Genomic DNA, 24,395 nt, shown 5'->3' with positions numbered 1-24,395 from the left:
CAAATTAAACATATGATTATGAATATTAACATTACTATAGTTGCACAAAACATAATAGATTTGTTTAGAACTAAATATTTTCTGCACAGACCACAACTCACAAGACTTGCCAAAAAACAAGTTTAAACATAAATTATTTTTCTTAAGAAAATGTACCAAAAAATGAACAAATAATAATAATAATACATAATCTCTTTGTGTATGATTACTATATGTCACATCATGATATATATGGTTCATACAGTACAGAATGCGTTTAGCTTGCCAAATTTAAATAAATCTTTGATCGTTAATAGTGTGATTCTGAAGTGCTGTACTGTATGTTTGCAAATTTTCTCCCCACACTGTTAACAAAACATTCTGCACCATCAAAGGCACCTGCGGTAGCACCCAAAGAAGAGAGGGAAAAAAAAAAAAGTTTAACTTCAGGACATGCTAAAGGAAGGTAGAAGTTACGCATCTGTAGAGCACTATTACAATGCAAACAGATGATTTTGATCTTTGGTTTCATTCTATTATACTGGAGTTATTTTTCTACGAAGTTTTGAGCTTTAAGAGTGTTTAACTTTGAGAGAAAAGTGTGAAAATCTTAATGCCTGTCTGAGAAAAGTGTAAAAAGTGTGTAGTGAGGGGTTTTACAGCCTTAAAACATCCATAATAATTGTGAAAAATAAAGCGAACTACTTCAGCTATTGTGGGTTATTTTTAAAACAAAACTCCCGTGAACAACGAGGGACCACAGTATATATATAGTGTGTTCTTAATTACAGTAACGTATATTGTCAGTAATGGCAATAAAATAAAAATAAAATAATGGCGTAATTAGGCATGGGAACGATTATCATTTTTTGAAGTTATACCGCGGTTTGAAAGTCAAGGCTTCAAAACCACCAAAATTTTCTACTATACCGTTCCTATGGTATATGTAAGATTTTTATTTACATTTTGTTACATTGTTATTTACAACAGTTAAAAAGAACATCTTTTTGAGCAGTAATCACAATAAAATCGTGAAACATTGATATTTTTATTCAAGGTTATCATCCCATCAGAATCTTATACCGGCACATGCTTAGTTGTAATGGGGGAAATAGTAATTAATTTCCTTTAATTAAATATTAATCGATTTTGTAACGCCGTCTATTCATAGTGCTGTTATTCTAATCACTGGTTATGAAGAAGTTTACAAACCTCAGAAGTCATAAGAAGAGGAAATAAAGCATAATGCTTTTGAAATAAGTATACTTTGTAGTTAAAGGGTTATGTTTAAGTAAACAATAATAACAATAATAAAAAGAAAAGATATATATCATGGGGCAAAAGGCTATGTAAGATAAAATAAAACAAATCATCAAATTATGCAGCCCTGGTGAGCATAAGAGGCTTCCTGTCCCCTGAAACGTCCTTCTACTCCTAAACTTTTCACAGATAGAGTACTCAAAAACCAAATAATTAATAAGATTAAGTAAGCAATGGTTTAACAAGTGCTGAATATCCTCGCAGTCCCTCTTGGGTCATTTGAAATATTCCGCGGCCACTAAAACAACAGCTAGATAATGAATCGGCAATGACAGAGCTGTTCTGAGATCAGTCAAACACTTCTGGAGCATCTCCTCCTGATCGATGCCCACAGATGGGTGAGCTTGATTGTTTTTATGCCCTCGTTTCGATCTAGTAAATGGATAAAACTGTCAGCCGTTTATTGGGCTGTCTAAAAAATGTACGTGTCTGCTTATTTATAGCTTTAATTTTTTTCCTTCACCCCCCAGGGTTAAATCGATAACGTTTAGAAATGTTGTTTTGAACACGAGTGAGACGAAAGTCTGAATGTGTCTAACATTTGTTTGGTGGTTTCACAACTATTGCACACTTGTAATACCAGAAACATCAACACGCGCCTTGCTTTGGTGACATAGTGAGAAGTTTGTGTGTTCAGTAAATAAGCTTTTTATTGGTCTGTGGGCGAGACACCTTCAAAACCATGACAATAAACAGAGACTGTGTGCACGTCTATGTTTGCTTGCACCTGCTGGCTGACTGTAATGCACACAAACTGTTCAAAAACCTTCTGAGCTACTTGCAATGAAATTATTTTAATAAAGTTTGATGATAACTGATAATGGATGAAAAAGTACCTAGGGCTGCACAATATGTCTTTTACAATGTGATCATTCACAATAGTCACATCGCAAAATATGCAATGTTAAGTTTGTATTATAAATAATTGTTTTTTACATTTGTTTTTTTTTATATTTAATTTTGGATAATGATTTTAGAAGCATTCATACATAAAGTACCATTTGTAACAATAATAATAACACATGTTATTATTCAATTATTTTACCTGAATACTATTGGAAAACGATAAAACTCTGTTCACTTAAATTGCATCTTCTTCTTATCTTCTTACTGTAGTTATAGATTGCTTATTAGATTTTATGAAGATTACACAGCAGAATAATCCAAATCAATCTAACGTTATAAATTCTTTCCAGATAGAGATATTAAGTCATCAGTTAAAATTGTTTTCATATCGCATTATATAATGCAGAATAAAAGCATTTCGCAATTAGGGCTGCACGATATTGGAAAAATCAGACATTAGAATATTCAGTTTTTCTGCAATGTGATATGTAATGCGATATGAATACAATTTCACCAAATGGTTTGAATAGCTCTATTTGGATTTTTGGGGTTGATTTGAGTGAATTTCTAAGGATGTGAATCATGTATATATAATAACAAACATATTGCTAACAACATTAATTACAATAGAGCAATGAAAAATGTAAAATAAACTGTGCTTAATGGTTAATTGTTAATGGTTAATGGTTAAGCTGGAGAGTAGAAAAGTATTTGGGTATTTAAAATTCAATTATGAAATAAAATGAAAATAACACTGTATAGACTTCATTGTATTAATTCAGTACAATAATTTCTCTTTAAGTTTACATTTGTACCCAAATGCTTTAAAATATCTTGAAATCCCTTTAAAACAGATGCAAATGATGAAGTTTCACTTTGTTATGGTTACACGCGATATCAATGCTGAATCAAAATATTGTGCAGGCCTGATGGCAATCTTACATATTTCCTATATTGTGCAGCCGTACCTTTTAAAAGTCTGGGATAAATCGTTTTTTTGTCAGCAAGGAAAGATTAAATTGATCAAATGTGAAAGTAAAGACTTGCCTCACAGCAAAAAACATGTAAAATAATAGCTTTTTTACACTATGGAATAAAAATAATAAAAATATTAATAATAACTCAATTACTAATATAATTAGTAACTATACCGATGAAACTGTATTTTTTTGACCGAACACCATTGTCAATATCAATAAAGAAAACGTTCGGTATGAAGTTTCGATATGAAGCACTATAGTTTTATTAAAATGTGACTGCTGAGCATGCACCTTGGAAGGAATGTCAATAAGCTTAGGGTTATTTCCAATCAAGTCACACGGCTTGCACACACAAATGGGGAGTAAGGAGCAAATGGTGTGCAATAAAGATGATTGGTTACTTTACTTGAAAACTCAAATTTGATTCTTATAATGAGTTTTGTTTAATGAGTTTGAGGTTTACTGTATCATTATTATTGACATCTTACAGATGTTAATCTATCTTAAAGTCTGCTTTCTGTTTAGCTTTTTTTAAAGTTTGCTTTTTGGTCACCGTTTACACTTTACTGTTGCACACACTTTGTAACAATTTATTAAGTTTAAGAGTCTCTTTAATACTTGTTTATTCTATTATAAAGACATGAGATTTTTGTTTTTGCTTTTGACTATAAAAACCATTTGCCTTGGTAATGCTGGAAAATTCAGATAAAGTGATTAAAAATCATTATATTCTTAAATGGATTTTTTAAAAATAATTATCGATACCGAATGATATGAAACATTGTATTATTATAATTTTGTTGCTGTATCGCCCTAATGCATGCATGGTAGACTCTTAGTGATAATATACCCACTGAGAATGAAAAAAAGAAAAAGAAAAACAAACTGAATTCAGCACAAAATGTCTTTAAATACATATTTAAACAAACCATTTTCAACTTTCATCTTACAAGTTAAAAACCAAAAAGAAGCAAGAAAAAAAACAGCTTAAATTGTGTTATAATTGCCTTCTGAAAAAATTTGGGCTAAAAAAAAAAAAAAACATAAAAAAAAAAATCACATTAACATGTACTTAAATCCCATCCACACATTCTCCTCCAGAACATCTCACACGTGTGCGCAAGTGTATGTGTGACGCAATACATTTGAAAACGCAGAACAGAACAAAAGATTCCTTCCTTGTCCGGCTGCTGAGATGCCAAAGAGTGTTACATGGCCACTGTGCCAGAGTCCTCCATTTCTTACAGTTTTCATCCAGAGAGGGAAACCCATGCCAGTCCCATCCGCCTGGGGCAATCCAGCTCCCTATAGTCCTTATGGAGCTACAAATGGACCATGTGTGTGTGTGTGTGTGTGTGTGTGTTGGAGGGGGTGGAGAGAGAAGCACAAAGAGGCCAGTGTCAGCGTGTCTCTGGTTGTGTGGACAGCAATGCCACTGTTTACCATCATTTAGGTCACAACATTTACAGCTGACCAGCCTCTCTCTCTCTCTCTCACACAGACACAAATAATATATATAATATATAATATATAACAAATAATATAATATATATATAAAGATATAGCCTATAACACATCAGGCCTACGTCACCATCGCAAAACTCTTCATCCAAACAGAAGGACAGAATATATAAGGGCCCTTGCATGGGTCTGCTGCACTATTAGGCTGATTGTGATTGGCATCAAGCAGAGCTGCGTCCACAGCTACGTCAATCATTTTGGGCCCTTTTAAAAGGAACAGGTCACGAAAAACTAACATTTACAGTGTCTAATTTCTAATTCAGGCCATCTGTGTATTTTTCAGTGGTACCCAACCCCTAGGCTGCGGACCGGTACCAGTCTGCGGATCATCTAGTACCGTGCCACACAAGAAATCATTTTTTTATTTCCGCTTTATTTGTTATCGGAGTCTGAACAATCTTTTATTTCAAAAAAATATTTTATTAGTTCCGTCATTTAAACCCCAAAATTTTACCCACAAGCTAAATAAAGGGCCGTTCACGTTTCGCGTCTTTTCTGCAAGCAAGTTCATTATTTTCAAAGAAGGCATGCATATTGACGAGCAAGTCCCACTTTTCAGAATGCAGCGAGTGTCACAGCGTAACAAGAACTAAACAATCAGCTTCATACTTTGTATGGAATATAATACCATAATAATATTGTCAAACCTTGACCGGTCCACAGTGATAAAAAGGTTAGGGATCACTGCCTTAGAGGATATTGCATATTAATACCTTAAGGCTGGTTTATACTTCTGCGTTGAGTGATCGTCATGACCCGCGGTTAATGCCTTTTGTGTAGCCGTGCATTTATACTTCTGCATGTTGTCTGTGTTGCTTCGAAAAACACTTCCAAAACGCTAGCTGGCAGTAGGCTATATAATGTTCCTCTGTGTCGAGTTTCTTTGCGGTTGTTTTGTTTTTATTGAACCCTACTTTAATGTACAAGTAGCTAAAACTCTTTCAGAGGCGGAAACAAAGCTTGTGCAACACACAGTTGCAACATGTAGTTACAATTTAAGAAGGGTGCACAAAGGCTATGCCAGACCATACGTGTGCACTTGACGCAGAAGTATAAATCAGCTTTTAATCTGCACATTTCCAACCACAGTGCCACTACAGCAGCCACTATTTAGGTTAACTCACAGTATCAGTTTGAGATTTACAATGTCTGTGCCAGAAAAAAAAAATTACAATTAATCTTTTGATGGAGTCTCTATAACTCCAGACACATGAGCTACTGAGGACATGGTGGATCAATGTTATTTTTGAGTGAAATGCGCTGAAGAACGTCTGTAAGTGTTATTTATTTGGGCAAAATATGGACTAGTTCCCCTGGTTCAAGCCCCGGCTGGGCCAGTTGGGATTTCTGTGTGGAGTTTGCATGTTTTCCCAGTGTTGTCATAGGTTTCCCCTAGTCCAAAGCCATGCGCTATAAGTGAATTGGATGAACTAAATTGGCCGTAGTATATGAGTGTTAATGTGAGTGTGTGGATGTTTCCCAGTACTGGGTTGCAGCTGAAAGGGCATCCGCTGTGTAAAACATATACTGGATAAGTTGGCAGTTTTTTCCGCTGTGGCGACCCCTGAATGAGGGACTAAGCTGAATGGACTAGTTCAGTGTTTCTCAACCACGTTCCTGGAGGAACACCAACACTGCATCTTTTAGAAGTCTCCTTTGTCTGTCACACCCATTAAAGGCCTTTCAGTCTCTGCAGATCAACTGGTGATCTGAATCAGGTTTGTTTGGTTAAAAAGACATGTGCAGAGCTGGTGGTCCTCCAGGAACGTGGTTAAGAAACACTGGACTAGTCCACCAACAAGGATCAATTCAACCCTGACGGATAAGTCAGTATCAGCTCTAAAACAAGAACGTTACTCAGAATATAATTTGAGAATGCTTTCACACGTCCTTTATGAAATGCTTAGAAAAACATGTTGTATAGATAATGTCGCTGATGTCAGTATTCACAAAGACAGCACCAGTGCAGAATTTAGTGTATTGTATAGTCAGTAGGCTTGGGCGGTATCCAAATTTTGATACCGTCAAACCGCCTCCATATTTTACCCCGGTTTCCGGTATTACCGGCGTAATAAAAAAATTATGACGTAAGGCTCAGACAGCGTCACCAAACTGTTGGCTTGAGCCTAAACCATTCAGAAACTGAATACCTTATATGCAACCTTAGGCTCGGGGTCAGAGAGAGAGAGAGAGAGAGAGAGAGAGAGAGAGAGAGAGAGAGAGAGAGAGAGAGAGAGAGAGAGAGAGAGAGAGAGAGAGAGAGAGAGAGAGAGAGAGAGAGAGAGAGAGAGAGAGAGAGAGAGAGACGCACAGCACCTCTCTCTCTCTCTCTCTCACACACACACACACATACACACACAAACACATCTCTCCCGCGACTTATTCAGAAATTTACTCCTACACCATAAAAAATCTGGCCGGCTCCCGCGGTACTGCAGCGGGAATGCAGAGCTGTAATCGGGCAATAAAAATTATACCCGATAGGTCCCGAGTCCGACAGGTACAGTTTGATTGACAGCTTTATACAGCGCGAACCCGTTCACAGCCCGACATTATTCATTATTCATGCACACAGCTCTAATGCATTTTTTCAAGAATGAGTCATTTATATGTTTTAACAGCATTTATTCGTAACAAACGTAGACTAGGCTATATGCCACTTGAAAGTTGGAACAAAGAAATAAAGTCCTCTGTAACATCGTAACATATCAGCACTCTATAGGTCTAGGTACATGCACTTAGCCTTTAAATTGGCCAACACACAAATGAAAAAAAAATCTTTCTTAACAAATCAAATTAAAATAAACTCTAAATGATGACGGGTATTTTGGCAATAACGAAAATAAGATAAAGGCTCTGCAAGGTTTGTTTCTCAACTTCTCTTCACAATCTGGCATTAAGGCGGCGGTGAAGCTGAATATTAAAAGAATAATGCCACCATTAGTCTGTATACTCTGTCTACATTATGATTATATGGTTTAATTAATATTTATTTATAATTGAAAAACCCTTTACTCACCAAGATTAGGCTACGTGTGTTTGTGGAGGAACATTTAAATCCACTGGCTTTAGCGCAGTCCTGCGCTCACGGGGTCCAGCAGCTGAACACCCTTTCCTGCGGCTACAGGTCGAGATACAGAGTTCTGATCTGGCTGATTTTGCAAGTTTTGGGTTGCATTGTTTGTTCATCTTCTACCAGTTAGGAACATCCATTTAATTTTCCATGACGGCAGTTTCACTGTAGCGAGAGGCTTCGTCTTTTTACCTGTCAGCTTGCGGTTTAGGGCTCTACCGTAATACGCAGTGTATGAGCGACCGCGAAATACCTGCGGCTGGAATGCGCTCTTTCTGAGCTAGTGACTGGCTTGACCGCCGTAATAATTCGCTTTTTTTACTACTTCATCATCATTTGTTTCACCTTTGCAGGGATGGATTTTAATGCAGGGATTTTGATTTTTTCGGGTCTCGCCGGGTTTGGGCAAAGATCTTCAGCTCTAATGCAGACCTCTCGTTCATATTAACCACGTCTCCCTTCTGTTCAGTCGAAACTCCCAAACTGCAGGACACTTTGAAGCGCGACACGTCACGTCACCTCTCCCTGTCCCTCTCCCTCTCCCCCTCCCTCTCCCTCTTCATCTCTCTCTCTCTCCTCCACAGTCCCGTGATGACAACCACACACACGTTTTTGTAGCCATTAAATAAAGGATATTTAATATTTTATGACGGTATAACGGTATTGAAACTGACACCGTTGCTATTTTTAGATCCCGCGGTATACCATAATACCGAAATACCGCCAAAGCCTAATAGTCAGGTGACAAATTTATATGCGTTTAACATAGGAGAATTGTACTAATATTTATTTGTGAAAACTAGCACATCAGAACACAGCAGTAACATTCTAAAAAATAAATGAGGCCAACTTTACTCTAAAAGCAGGTACAAATATTGACCACTATTTTAATCTGAAACTTCAGACACATTCTGAAGACCACATTTATTTGGCATCTAATGAAAAGTGATATTAAATGTACGGCTGAATGTTGGTCAAAGTGCTGTGTCACATTGTAGATCGACAATAAATGAACAGGCAATCAGGCTGTTTTCAGAGATAATGCTTCAATAATTCAGTGTGGTTGTTTCTTTGTTCCTAGCCTGCGGTCTTGTCTTGGCTAGCTTGGCCTGCGGCCACTGGTCTAGTTTGGTTTGGTATGGTGTGGTGTGGTGTGACAGGCTGTTCAGATGGTCTCCTGCTTAAATATTCCAATAGATTTTTTCTACAGGCTTTTGTCCGAGCATGACTTCCTGCAGTTCTGTGTTCTGTTTTGAAGAGAGACACTCCTGTGGAAGTGCTGTCAAAACCACAGGAACAAGGAAGCAAAGCATATGATGTCTCTTAAATGCTTATATGACCGCAAAACTCATTAATATTCGCACTTTGTAAATCTCATGACCAGATCTTTTCAAAAACAAATAATAAATTCAAGTGTATTTGTGTAGTGCTTTTCACAATCATCATTGTTACACATAGATATATACACTAGATATTGCATAGGGACCCTGAGCATTCGTCAATAGCGCCGCCACATTGGTACAGTGCTCCCAGGACAAATGTCATTCAACCGCACTAGTCAAGACAGTGTTATTACGTGAAGATGCGGGACTTTAGCGCTGTCTACGGGTGTAGTAACGAGCAAACAAAGAAAACAAAGCACAAAGGCAGAACATTTCATAGGTAATATTATGTTTTTTTCTGTTTTTGTATGTTCTGAACTTTTGTGCTAATCAGGTAACGTTATTGAGGATAACAGTCACTTACTGCATTCACCATACGGCAAAGCAGCTCCAACTCGCACTAAACACTTGGCTTATGCTAATTTTGTTGAATAAAATCAGCAAACAATGCAAAAGAAATATGACAACGAGATGCTGCGATGCCAGAAACTTGTATTATTGTCGGCTAACGTTAGTGAAAGAGTCGTTCGGGGGATTCATTCACAAAAGAATCGCTCTCTCCGTCAGTATGAGAAGTGAAAGCAGAAGAGGAGGTGTGTTTCAGGACACGGATTAGATTAAATTTAACAGGGAGGGTGAATAGTACATTTCTGTATACATACACAAAATCTTTTTGTCAGGAATGCCCGTGTGGTCACTGATCCATCAATGTAGAAAAGTGATGTAAAATTATAATTTTCGTAATTAAAAAAAAATTACATACTAACATCCAGGAAAACTCCCGATCACAGATATATGTGTATATGTGTATATCTCTGGCTTTGCATGGCCACAGTCCTCCACTGTACCTTGGTCCCGCATTAATTTCAAAGGAGCGCTACCCTGTAGCAAGATGGCGGCGCTATTGACGCATTCCGTCCAATAGACAACAATAGGCCAGGCGACATCTAGTGTATATATCTATGATTGTTATAAAGCAGATTTACAAAAGTTGCACATTACAATAAAATTCGGAATGGTTAAGGTTATTAGTTAAAGGTTATTAGTTACCAAAATTTATTAGTTACTAATAACTAACTAACTAGTAACTAATAGCTTTTAACAGTTAAAGTTATTATATATAAACTTAGTAAACCTGCAGTTATATTGTATATGGGTGAAAAAATATATATTTTTGTTATGGACGGTCATGAAAAAAAATAAAAAACTGCCAGATGTTCTTTAAAAAAAAACATACTCCTATAATTTCTCACTGTCAACATAAACTTTATTTACCCTTGATGGCAAAGAGCCCTAATTTAATTTATGTGTTATGAAGCAACATCTAAACCTGATGTAATCACAAACACTGACCCGACCCTGTGGGGTGAGATGATGCAACTTTAGTGTTTTATCCTGTAACAGTTAAGGTTAAATGTGGGTGGGGAGGAAGCAGGTCTTAGATCAGGGAATAAGGGAACATAGGGTCTGAGCAGAAAGCATTTCCTTAAAATCCCATGAGGACATATAGAGAGGAGAAGATGCTGCTAAGGGTTCCTCCTTCCTCTAGCACTTCCATGTCTGTGGTCAAAAAGACCCAATACAAAGGAGGTCCAAACTCCAAATAATTCCCCAAAAATGATTTAAATCCTCCCTAGAGAAATAATTTTAGCATTGAAATTTATTACACATAAAATTACTGTTTAACTAAAACCTAAAGCCCATAAAAAACAGCCTTCAAATGAAATCAATTATTAACTGAAATAAAATAAGCTTCTATCAGCTAGCTGCCAAGGCAACTTTTCACATTTAATTTTATTTAAATAAAATTAAACAGAAAAATATCCTAGACAATTTAAATTATAATATTCATTATTATAATAATTTTATTATAAATATTTTTAATAATTAAAAAAGTATTATTATTATTATTATTATTATTATTATTATTATTATTATTATTATTATTATTATTATTATTATTATTACTTCTACATTCAAACTTACCAAAAATGATTAACACAAATCTGGGAGAAATAATAATAATAATAATAATATTATTATTATTATTATTATTAATAATAATAATGATAAATTAAATAATTATTATTACTAATATTATTGTTAAAAATTAAAATGTATTATTATTATTATTATTATTATTATTATTACTACATTTCAACTTAACTTACCAAAAATTACAATAACAAAATCGGGAGAAAAATATAATCACTGTTTTAATTATTAGTAGTTACTACTATTACTACTACTACTTCTACTACTACTACTACCACCACATTTTCACTTACCAAAAATAGCCAAACCTAGAAAATTAAATGTATCTTTATACATTTTTTTTATAATTATAATTTTTATTATTATTATTGTTAATAATTGAAACGTATTGTTATTATTATTTTTACTATTAATACTGCATTTCAACTTAACTTACTAAAATGACAAAAACACAAAATTGAAAAATAATAATAACAATAATAATATTAATAAAGATCAATTAAATTATAATAATAATTTTTATAATATTATTGTTAACAATTTAAATGTATTATTATTATTACTACCACTACTACTACTTCTACTACTACTACTACTACTACTACAGTACAATATCACAAACCTGGGAGCAAAAAATAATAATAAAGATAAAATTATTATGATTATTATTTATTATTAATAATATTACTATTGTTATTATTACATTTCAACTTAACTTACCAAAAATGGCAATAATACAAAACTAGAAAAAATAAATAAAGACAAATCAAATTATAATATTAGTTATTATTAATATTTATTATTAATAATATTATTGTAATTAATAATTTACATATATTATTATTATTATTATTATTATTAATATTATTATTATATTCCAACTTAAATTAGCAATCAAACAAATGACATTTTAGCCCATTTTAGTGTCCACAAAGTCCCAGCCCACCTCTCCTCAGCAAACCACATGACTAGTGGAATTATGTCCAAAGCTAAAACAATGCAGGACGAGTTATCTGCCAAAGCTCAAGGAAAGTTCGAGGTTTGTTCAAAACAATTTGTTAGGAATGCAGTAATAAAGGGAAGACAATAAATAAGAGCCAAATCAATAAGTCCTCAGGCAGTGTCTAGCAATAGCTTCGAAAGGTATGAGAGAAAAGTGCATGTAAAGGTGCAGTACAAGTACCATGTTGTGAGGTAAACAACATTTGATTACGAAGCATGAGGGTCATTCTCATGACCTGTATCCATGTGTCCACTCACCACACGCACACTTCGGGAAACCTGCATCACATGTGACCTTGAAGGATAAATAAAAAGGAAGAACTGAAAATTGAGATTATTCTCCAGCTACAACATCTGCCAGCCCATGAGAAGTTTAATTAGAAAACCGCAGTGTCATCTACTGACTCTAACAGGTCCATGGAGAGGTGTGTTGATGTAAATAAAGTGATTAGTTAGAAGTTATGCACAGAGTAATATCTATTAAACACCTGCCTTTGGGCCCTCATGAATACGATTGAGTGTGTACGTGTGTTTGGCTGGGCAAAGCATGACACAGGTCTCATTAATATAGGTAGGCAGCAGAAGGACGGAGCATTATGTGTGTATTATAAAGTCTCTTGGCAGACAGCATATCTCCCATGAGCTCTCCAATCTAACTCATCTGAAGAAACCCTCTCAACACACAAAAACGCATCAGGCACATCTGAAAGCTTTATATCCCTCAGCGCCAAGAAAAACTCAACGACAATGAGACTCCATAACAAACGAAAACACAATGTTCTCCTCCCATTTTTGATGGCTATAGGACAAAAATCTCAAATCATTTAATGATTGTTTTATGCATATTGCTGAAAAAAAAAAAGAAAAAAAAAAGAAAAATACAAGTTGACTGGCCATGTAGTGGTTTGTTTTGACTGTTCCAAACTTGCACAAAACAGAATTGCAGCCATTTTCCAACATGTTATTTGAGTGGAAATGTCGCAAAGTGTGTAAACCGGACATTAACCACAGAAAGAGATGATTAAAATGAAAAAAAATACTTTACAACAATAAGCATATCATCACAGCTAAATGCTGTAGCTAATATTATGGCCCTTTTCCCCTCATTGATACGGTTGAGTATGCGTTTCCACTGTCAAAGTGTACCAAAAAGAAACCGTAAAAATACCATTTTTTGGGTACCCTTTCGAAAGAGTATCTAGCATAACAAAGGGTACCAAAAGGCGAAGCTAGACCCCAACTGAAATATATTGGTTTACAGAGAAATGTCACTAGCACATGTACAAGCCAAAAGAATGAAAACAAAGGAAGCGCTATTATTAAATAGACAGCCAAGACATTACACAGTAATAATATATACATATAATAACAAGCCATGGTCGACACGAGCTTAAACAAACCTTGTCGTCATCTTGATGCCAAAAAGAAAGCCAAAAAGAAAAGCAGAATCTGCAGTGTGTCCTATTTACGAGGCCGAAGTGGTTTCACTTTCTCTAGAGATGTGCATGTGCTTGCTGCACGTCTAACATTACATATTTGAAACAACAAACTTTTTGAGCTGATGATAATAATGTTCTTGTGATTATTGAAATAATTCTGACATCCTGAATTGAAGCGTTTGAATTACTGAAGCGCTTCTGAGATCTCGGACAAATGCAAGAGTGACATATATCTGATAGCTCTTTATATTTAGAAGCTGATAACTAATATATAGGGAGATAAATACCTGAACCTGATTACAAGAATATAGTCTCAAAATACATTGTGTAGCTAAATTAGTTTAAAACCACAGGAAACATCTAAAGCTTTTTTTTATTTATATAATTTATAAATGACAAAATTATTGATAAGATAATTTATACATTTTTAAGACCTCTTTCTTTATAGTGCAAATCTTTTTTTGTCCTCCTTCAAAACCAGCAGTACCCAAACTTTCTTATGAAGGGTCAAAAACTAAACTTGATTGAGGCTATGGGCTGAAGGTAAATACAGTTATCATTGGTAATTTCCTAATTCGTTTTATATTTAAAAATCACTAGAAAACATTGCTGTATATTAATTAATACAGTATTTTTTCACATTTTATAATTAATTTACTACAGCAAAAACAATCTCATTTATAACAGAATGGAGCTACACTAGTTCTTGCCTTGATTTGCTCGCCAGTGTCTTTCGCATAGTCCTCTTTCGCATAATTCTTTTGTATCTTCAGAATATGGTTGGCCGAGGGCCAATAGACAACACCATGCTGAGCTGGCATCGCCAATCATCCACCCTGCCACAAACTCGATCGCGAAAAATACACACTTAGGCACTGTTTACACTAATGCATCTTAGTTTTAAAATGACATTTTAGAATGAAAATGATCCACATCCACACCGTTTTTTACCTAGCATTTCTGAACAGTCTAGATCGTGTCTCACTATAGTTGTTAAATGTAATATTTAATTGATCTTGTCTCTATCTTGTCTCTAACGACTCTGGCCTTGTGAATCTATCAGGTAGCGTGTCACAGCATCAGTACACTGCTTCAGTCTTTCACTTTCACACTTGTACTTAGTAATTTTAGTGAAAACCTCAGATACTGTTGGCTGGGCACCTTTTTTAACCGACCAACCTCCCAAGTGATTGACAGGTGGTAATTTATGTGCAACTTAAATTTATTTATTTATGATTTGTTTATGGGTCAAACAAAGACCATGCGGGTCAGGTAGTTGAAACGGTAGGCTGCAAATAATTAATTAGTTATGAATTAATTCATTATTCATAAATAATTGATTCACCTCCTCCTTTGGCGACGATGCAATTGTCCATCGCGATGTTTCACATCTGACATCGTACAAAGCCAAATTGGTCGACATCGCTCAACCCAACTTCAGAACTTTAACAAACAATTTAATAAAACCTATTTGTGTTGTATTTATTTTCATTGTACTCCCTGTTCGACTTTAGCGAATGCAACATTACCATTCTTGAGTCATTTAAAGTGTTGTCACAAACTACATGGCGAGGTATGCATCTTAAATCAACTCGCATTATTCCTGAGAGTTTTACTGCAGGTTACAAGGCAAACACGGTAAAAGTGTAAATGTTTACTATATTCCTTTATTTGTTTTTCATGTCCTTCATAATGTTGTGTGTAAAGCAGTTGGATTGCCTCTGTTTATGTTTCATTTTTAGTCTTCCATATCAAAAATAAAGCTCACGGACATCAGTTCTTCAGAAGTGTGGACTGCTTATTGACCAGCAAGAAATTTCATCAATCATGAATCTATACAAGTTAATGTAACTAAAATAAAGGCTCTTCTATAGTGATAAATAAGAGGTTTTAATCCATTTCGATTAAGTGAACAGAATTTGAAAATAATAAATTAAAAAAAATCTTTGGTTGTCATTTTATATGATCAACCGGTCTGTACTGTTAAAAGTCTGGGTCAGGCTACACATTGCTGTCATCCTTTATCGGTTTGGCAGCCATGCAAACTGCACTGCTGTTTGTGCTGATCAATACATAAACGACAGTAAAAGGTTTAAGCCTGCAACCCGTGCACTGGCAGAGGGGTCAGATGGAGTTAATGGGTAAAGAGTCAGATCAAGGTAGAAGGCATGACTTTTAAAGGAAAATTTGCTCACTTTTCTTTATTGAGAAGATAATTTAAAGAAAGCTGAAAACCTGTTACCAATGACTTCTATTTTTTTTTTTTTTTGCGCTATTGAAGTCAGGTTACAGGTTTCTAATGTTTTTCAAAATGTTTTTTGTGTTTAGCAGATGAAAAACTTAAGTAACAGTGAACTTAAGTAGTAGTAGTAGTTGTTGTAGTTCCAGTAGTAGTAGCAGTCGTTGTTGTAACAGAAACAGTAGTAGTTTCTGTAGTAGTAGTTGTTATTAGGGATGCTCCGATCGATCGGCCAATAATCACATTTCACGACTCGATCGGTTCTTGCTGATATGCACATGAGATGATCGCAAGTGCTACATCCACAGTGCTACAACACGTGAACAATGTTTCTAAATTGCTTTGTCAGTAATTTTTCTAACCATTTTTTTTCTGTCCGTTATCAATTTACATGAAAATTATTCATTAAAGTAAGGCAAGATCTCATACATAGAGGGAAAACTTAAGGCATCAGAGTCTGTACTGTGTATCGACTGATCACATTGACAAGGAATCTGTACTCTGTATCAGCTGCAAAAATCCTGATCGGAGCATCTCTAGTTGTTATCCCTACAGTATTTGTTGGTATTATAGTACTATTATCAGTTTTATTGTCATTTTTATTGTCATTCATTATGAGGCTGATTTATACTTCTGGGTGCCAGCCTTGCGTGTAGTTGTGCATTTATAACTCTGCATGCTGTTTGTGTTACTCTTCAATAACACTTCTGAAACGCAGTAGGTTTTTACGTTCCTCTGTGTCGAGTTTCTTTGCGGATGTTTTGTTTTTTCTGAAATCTACAAGTAGCTAAAACTTGCTCATTCAGAGACAGAAACCGGCAGACATGCAAAAACTTCAATCATAAGGTAAACACAAAACAAATGTTTCCATCTGGAGCTCCTCTACGAGGCTTTACACTTGTAAACACTCGGGTTTGCAGCTCTCAGTACCGCCCACGCTCGTAACCACTACCAAAACAACCAATCACAGAGCTTGCGCTTTGTAATTACATTGTTTGAGAGGTGCAAGTCAGCGTCAGGGCTATGTGCCGGACCATACGTATGCACTTGACGCAGAAGTATAAATCTGCTTTTACTATCATTACATTACTATGATTGTTGCCATTCCACTCCACTGAGGGGTTTTGTCTATCTATGTTTAATTATATCTATGTTATTCATATTTTTTTATTATATTTTTGACCTATAATAATCTGCTTTCTACTGTTATGCATGTTGTGCATTTTATTTTCTCTTATTTACTTGTGTACTTTGTCCTGTGGACCCAGTTAACTTTACATGTGCACACACACAGACACACTCGTCTCTGTTCTTTGTTCTTCTTACTTCCCTTTGCATGTGATCCCATGTAATTTGTGCATCTCTTTGCATAATATTAATAATAATAATAAACAAGCTAAGGGTGAGTAAATGATAACTTTCATACATAAGTCTCTATAGCAAGTACACAGATCTCAATTTCGAATGTAATTCTTAAAACCGCGTTGCTTTTGAAAAGCAGCCTATTCGATATTTCATCAAGACTCTTGAGATTTACAGTCCAAGGAAGGATGAATGAGCGTAGATAAACGCAGATGCGTGGGGGGAATCTGAGCGTTCAGCACAATCTTGCTGCAGATCTAACAAAGCAGAACCAGGCGATGGGCCAGTTTGAGAGCATTCATGCATTTATTGAAGAGAGAGAGACAGTGAGAGAACAGTATGTGCACAAGCTGATGTTTTAAGCATCTAAAAAATCAATTAACCATCTGAACTCTTAACTGAGGTGGCTGTTTCCTCCATCAGAGATCACACTGGCACACAGGATAAGAAGTTTGCTTTGATTAACTACACAAACAGGACATTCTGATTCCACAGATGGGGAAAAAACAACAACAAATGAATGCGAGCATGAGACAATATAGCTATATACAATGATACACCTATATAGTATATACACAATAGAACAGAGCAATTATAGACGTAGACATACACACTCAGACGCTTGTATGAGTCAAGAAAGAAATGGATTTGAAAAGACACTTAACACGCTTCCTGCCACTTAAACTGCTATTGTTTTAGAAGAGGGAAACCCGACATCCACTTCACAACATAAAGAAGCCCAAACAAAGAGTGATGTGAAAACCTGTACAGCTGGACTTCCTTCTGTAGACAACAGAGTTCCTCTGACATTAGCGGTGTTGTATGCAAATAATAGTACATGAAAATAAGACATAATAATGATGTGTAATAACACTAAAAATATTCTTAACAAAATAATTACAAGGTTAAAATATAGAATACGCAGATGGCATGCATGGATGTTTTTTTATCTAAGAATTAATTAAAAATAATAATTAAAAAAATGACTATTCAGTAAAAGTACATTAAACAGTTCAATAGTGATAGAAATGTGCATTATTACAAGCCAAATTTAATTACAAACAAATATTCCCAGTCTTTAAAATATAAAAAAGTAGGATAGCCTCAGCCTCCACATCAAAGTTCCAGAAAGCAAAAAAGGTCAATGTGCTTCAGGACTGGCCAGCCTAGTCACCAGACATGAACATTATTGAGGCATTGAAGATGAATCCAAAGACTCTTGATGAACTCTGGGAGTCCTGCAAAAATGCCTTCTTTACCATTCCAGATGACTTTATTAATATGGTCATGCAGAGATGTATGGATGCTGTCGTCTAAGCTGACGGGAGTCATACACAATATCAATTTTTTTTCCACTGCACCATAACTTTATATTCTATACTGTACATTATTTCTGTTAAGAGACAAGAATTTTGTTCAAGCAAAGTCAGACCTTACTGTCCTAATTAAATAATATAAAACAAAATCATTAAGACATGATCATGTTTTATTTTGGTAAAATAAGTGTAACTAGACGCCTTTGCATTTCATATAAGCCACTTCTGATACCAAATGATCAACTAAAAGCAAAGTTATTATTTGTAGTTCATAAAACTTGGATAGGCGACAAGACTTTTGTCAGGTTGTGTATATCAGGTATTGAATACTGGAATAATAACAATAATGCTGATTTTCTGGTTTGAACTTAATGTATTTCAAATAAATGTAGCCTTCATGAGAAGAGACTTGTTCCAAATATAAATAAATAATTAAAAAAATGAATAAATAAATAAAGTATTTATATAGTATTTATGCTATTAGAATATTATCTTTCTAAATCCAGATTTTCAATATGTAGTGAACTGTAGTTTTACTACTGGCTTTTCAAAGACATAATATTTAATGATATTCAGAAAGATGATTTGTAAGACTGCCAACTCCAATTCTGAAACTGTAAAAACAAAACTAAAATCCAGTGTTTTGACGTTCATCATATCGTGACTCAACCTCATTGTGTATTATGGAATCTGAGGTGATTCCCAGAGTTGAGTATGTCATGGAACAAACGCTATACTCGCCTAAGTTTTTGACTAGGCCACCAAAGGCTGCAATAAAAGCACTACAAATGCATTATGCATACCTCCATTAGTGAGTTGGCTTCCTGAACACACACACATAAATTATGGATAATGTCGACAAATCATAAGTAAGAAAAAAAAAAAAAAAACGAGCGAGCGAGAGACGAGAGGAGAATAAGAAACAGAATTAAAGAAAGAGAAATTGTTTTTCATTTTGGGTAATCCTGCTGGTACTGCAGGGATATTTTCCTGATTTCCCATTTGAACTGCACTTGTGTGTCCAATTCAAGAATAGAGATGCAAAAAACAGATTTAAGAAATTAGTTCTGCATTTTTAAGGGTAGGACATTTTTATAAACAGACTACTATAATAATACTAATAATATAAAAACAGTAATAGAGAAACAATAATAGTGCCGCACAATATATTGTCTCAGCATCGATATCATACTGTGTGAATCTGCAATTTCAAGGATCTGCCAAGTTGTCAAGTTGGGATTATAATTAATCAGAAAACAGATTATTACTTAGATGTGTTTTTTAAGGCCCATGACTATGATTTAAAGCGTATTTAAACCATTTGGGAACAAGAAGATATCAAGTTTGCCACTTAAAAATAATTAATTGCGTTTAATTATTTGTACAATCAATACATTATGGTGTGTTTTTTTTTTATTTAATTATTGAATTTACCTCAATACTGCCAGACTCCACCGAAAGCCATAAAACGCTGTTTATTTCATATTTATCTTTGTTCTATTGTTTTCATCTGTGCTTGAATTGATTTTATTTAGTATATATTGGATTATTTGTATGGTGAGTACCGGAAGCAAGCTAGCAATACATTCCCCAAGAAAATCATCCGAATAAATGTAAATTTATGAATTCAGAAACAATTAAGAAACAGTTACTCAAGTCATATTGAGATATAAGATTCATATCTTTAAATATATATATAAATATAAATCACAGAAAAACAAAATATTAAAATGTCAGTTTTTTCCCCAATGTCGTGGAATATGTTGTTGATGAGCACATTTATTTTAAAACAAAACTATTCTACTATACCAACAAATAGAATATAATAAATACTATTATTAGCAAATACATACAAATTATATAATAGTATGTTTCAATAAACACTTATTACAGTCAACACCAAAAATATATAAATAAATATTATTATTAATAGTATTCAACTAAAATTTTGATGGTCCCTTTAACACATTTTGTTAAACTATACTAGAGTTTTACACTATATTAGAGTTTTAGTAAACTGTAAGGTTGGGGTTAAGGTTAGCCCAAGTTGACTTAGTTGCAAAGTTTCTTATAGTCAGTTGAATGTCTGCTGGTCGAGCAGTGTCAGCAGATAATGAGTAAACCAGGGGTGTCCAAACTCGGTCCTGGAGGGCCAGTGTTCTGCATATTTATTTCCAACCCAAATGAAACACACCTGAACCAGCTAATTAAGCTCTTTCTAGGTATACTAGATCTCCAGGCGGGTGTGTTGGAGGAAGTTGGAGCTAAACTATGCAGGACTAAGCCCTCCAGCACTGAGTTTGGACACCCCTGGAGTAAACAGTCTACTAACTAACTGAGAATGAGCTGCCATGTAGATGCACTTATCACTTATAGTCATCGAAATGTGCCATCAAAATGAGGTAATACCAATAAAACATACATTTAGTTTTATTTTACAGTTCATGTTTGAATTAAAAGCTCTTTTTGTGTGCGTTTCTTCACCACTTGACCATCAAGACGCAGCTACCGAATATCCACAACAGGCTCTTTTAGAGCAGATCTAATCTCTGGACTATTTAATAGATATCTATTGTACTAGACACAGCAAAATGTGACAATATCAGATATTTCTTTCGAAATTCTGATAACACAGTTGAGTTAATCCTAGATTTTATTGGACAGCCACATCTGTGAAGTATCCAGCCTTCTAAACTCTCTGACAGCCTCATGTTTGATTCCTCCTCTAGGCATAGAGAAGAGCTTAATAAAACCACGTCACCACCCCATGCCAGGCAATGCATTACTAAAATATCATTAACACTTGGCAGGGGGGCACAGATATGCCCTTCAAAGATGAACAGCAGACAGAGCAATCACTACAAACCTTAAAACTGCTTTAGCTCAAACAGACAAAGAATGTTATCTTTCTAAATAAAGGCTCCATCCACAAAGAGCCAGACACTTGCACTACATGACAAAGCGACAAAAGGACAATTTCACATTAAAAGTCTAGCACGCCAGACTCTGCTATTGTACAGTTTTGGCAGAGGCAAGGAAAAAAGCAACCAAGGCAGTGTGTTAACAGATGCCTGTTCATATACACACACTTGCGCACTAGACGTTGCACACAAGCGTCATGCCAGATAACTAATTCTGGCAGAAAGGCCTACTATCAAAAGATGAAGTCTGTCTGGCGCTCCAGGTTGCCTTAAAGCCCAAAGAGAAGAAAAAGGAGAAAGGCTCCAGACAAACCAATGATCCCGTTCAGAGCCAACCTTATTCAAAAGTGACATTCAACTGAAGCCGCCCCAAAGCCAACCTGGTAGCTTTCATCATATCAAACGACGCCCGACAAATGACCCCCTGATCATCATCATCCAGAGGCGGTAGAGGAGAAATTAGTCACTGTAAACTCTAACCTCTGGACCACTTTGATATCTAGATGCAAAAACACCTACTCAAAGTGATACTTTTTTCGGCATGAATATATGAAAGAATGTAATCTCAAGCTGCATTCACACTATGAGCGACTTGCAGTGACAAGTGAACATTCATTTTGACAAAGAGTGAGAGACTTCCGGCGACCTCCATCTAAATGATTTACAGCAACTGTTGCCGATAAAGTACACTGTAAAAAGTATCTGTTATTGGGGGCAACTGGGATGTTGTAAAATGTAAAATAACGGTCATTAAATTACAGAAAGTTACAGTAAAATAACGGCCGTTAAATTACAGAAATTTACAGTAAAATTACAGATGTTAAATTACAAAAATTTACAGTAAAATAACAAACAATAAATTACAGAAATTTGCAGTAGAATAGCAACCGTTAAATTACAGAAATTTACAGTAAAATAGCAACTGTTAAATTACAGAATTTTACCATAAAATAACAAAACGTTAAATTACAGAAATTTACAGTAAAATTACAGACGTTAAATTACAGAAATTTACATTAAAATAATGGACATTAAATTACAGAAATTTGCAGTAAAATAGCAACTATTAAATTACAGAATTTTACCGTAAAATAAACGTTAAATTAAAGAAATTTACAGTAAAATATACTTTAAATTAGACAAACTTACAGTAAAATAACAGACGTAAATTAAATAAATTTACTGCAAAATAACGGACGATAAATTACAGAAATGTCCTTATATTTAAATTTCCGTAATTTAACAACTGTTTTAGTCAATTTCTGTCATTTAACAGTGTTTATTCTACCTTTTTTTTTTTAAAACGCAAAGTAACAGATTTTTTTTACATAGTGGGTGTATCGAGCGATGCGACAAAGTTGAAAATCTTTCAACTTTATACCAATTTAGAGTGACGTTCTTGAGCAACAGTTAACATGAGCACAAGTTAAGCTCACATGACCCTCTCACAGCTCGTGCAGACGCCCGTTGTATTCTTCGTGCTGTAGACCTACATAGACCTGCGTTTGCAGCTGATAAATAACTGCGAAGACAGAGAACACTTTTTTCTTTATCATCTTTGTAATTAAGCATTTTATATAATAATTCCAATTATATTTGGTTTTCTCTGAATGTTTATTTTTAGCAGCACGTAAACTCATTTGATCTCTGTGAATATCACCATAAACGTGATCACTCCCTAACGGTTTCAATCGCCACCCAGAGCGACAGGCAGCTACAAAGTCACTGCTTGTGTGAATGAGGCAACAGCTTTGCTTTCCTTTCTTTTATTTAGGGGTGAAATAAGGTTTAAATTAGCAGACCAACTTCCTGATGTTACTTTCACTACAATATGTAAATGTGTGCTGCGTGTCAAAACATATATAAATAAAAATGCAGCAGTGAGAAAAAGAAGACAATTTGAAGAAAGCTGGAAGCCTGCAACCACACAGATCAATGCTTACAGGTTTCTTCAAAATGTCTTCTTTAGAATTAAGAAAACTTACAAAGATTTGGAAGCACTGGAGAAATCTTAAATATTTGGGTGAACGATCCCATCTGATAATTGCAATGTAAATTTTGGCATGAGCTCTGTAATGTGAAGTCCCATTAATTTATTTAGAAGCTGCTGATATATAGATAAAGAAAGATAAATACAAATCTTTTTTATACATGATTATATATTTACTGATTACAAAAACTGTCACAAAAAAAACTAAGAAAACTAACCAAATAAAAAGGACCTTTTAAAATAAACAATATACAAATTCCACATATTTAACAAAATATTAAATCAGTGTCACTTTTAATTTGAATGAAAAAGCTCTTCAGGGTTTATATTTTGACTGAACTAACTAACTAACTAACTAACTAACTAACTAACTAACTAACTAACTAACGAACAAACACATATAAGCACCTAACTAAAACTAACACCTAAAAACGTAATTTTTGGCATTTTTTTATGACATTAGTTTTTAACAGTTCTTTGATTTTGGTTTAAGTAAGTTGGTTCTTAATAGTGACCTACATTTCACAGCGGGTATGTTAAAGAGAATCTAAAAGAATTCAACACCACTCAAAACAAACATACAAATATCCACAATCTTTAAACGTAAAGAAAACACTGCTCTTTTCCGTTTGAAACAAGGAGCAAGCGAAGTGGAAATCTCTGCTTTTCATCTCTTCAAATGAAATCGGAGTTCAAAAGAAATCTGTGGCTCAAGGCTGATGATCTCCAGACCCTGAGATCAGGCTGAGGCTTGTCAGAGGTTAGATACAGATGGATGGAGGCCAGCCGCGCACAAGGCCTGGGCACTGTAGAGAAACACATTTAATCCCCTTAAGAGAAAAACTGTCATACAGCTAGAACATCCCAAAGGCCAAATGCTGACAAACTTCTTATTGCTGCATATTAGACTATGAAATTGAGCTAATACTCGGTTTCTTCCAACATGTTTTTTACATATAAGCCTGTCACAATATCTATTTTTTTGTTGTATGATATATATTGCACCAAAATATATTGCGATAAACCTTAT

General features: G+C 34.7%; 1 protein-coding gene and 1 long non-coding RNA gene across 2 annotated transcripts in view; one reads left to right on the top strand and one right to left on the bottom strand.

Annotated features, from left to right (window-relative positions):
* The window catches only part of gnai2a (guanine nucleotide binding protein (G protein), alpha inhibiting activity polypeptide 2a), a 128,375-nt gene that overhangs the window by 48,544 nt on the left and 55,436 nt on the right, over positions 1-24,395 (bottom strand).
* On the top strand, positions 5,028-10,605 carry LOC147841845 (uncharacterized). The gene is made up of 3 exons (XR_015502844.1): positions 5,028-6,637; positions 8,461-9,225; positions 10,027-10,605. It is a non-coding gene; the product is annotated as an uncharacterized LOC147841845 (long non-coding RNA).

Source organism: Danio rerio, chromosome 11 (genome assembly GCF_052040795.2).
Source record: "Danio rerio strain M-AB ecotype USA chromosome 11, GRCz13ab, whole genome shotgun sequence".
In the NCBI taxonomy this organism is placed as follows: Eukaryota; Metazoa; Chordata; class Actinopteri; order Cypriniformes; family Danionidae; genus Danio; species Danio rerio.
This window is presented reverse-complemented; position numbering and strand designations above follow the sequence as displayed.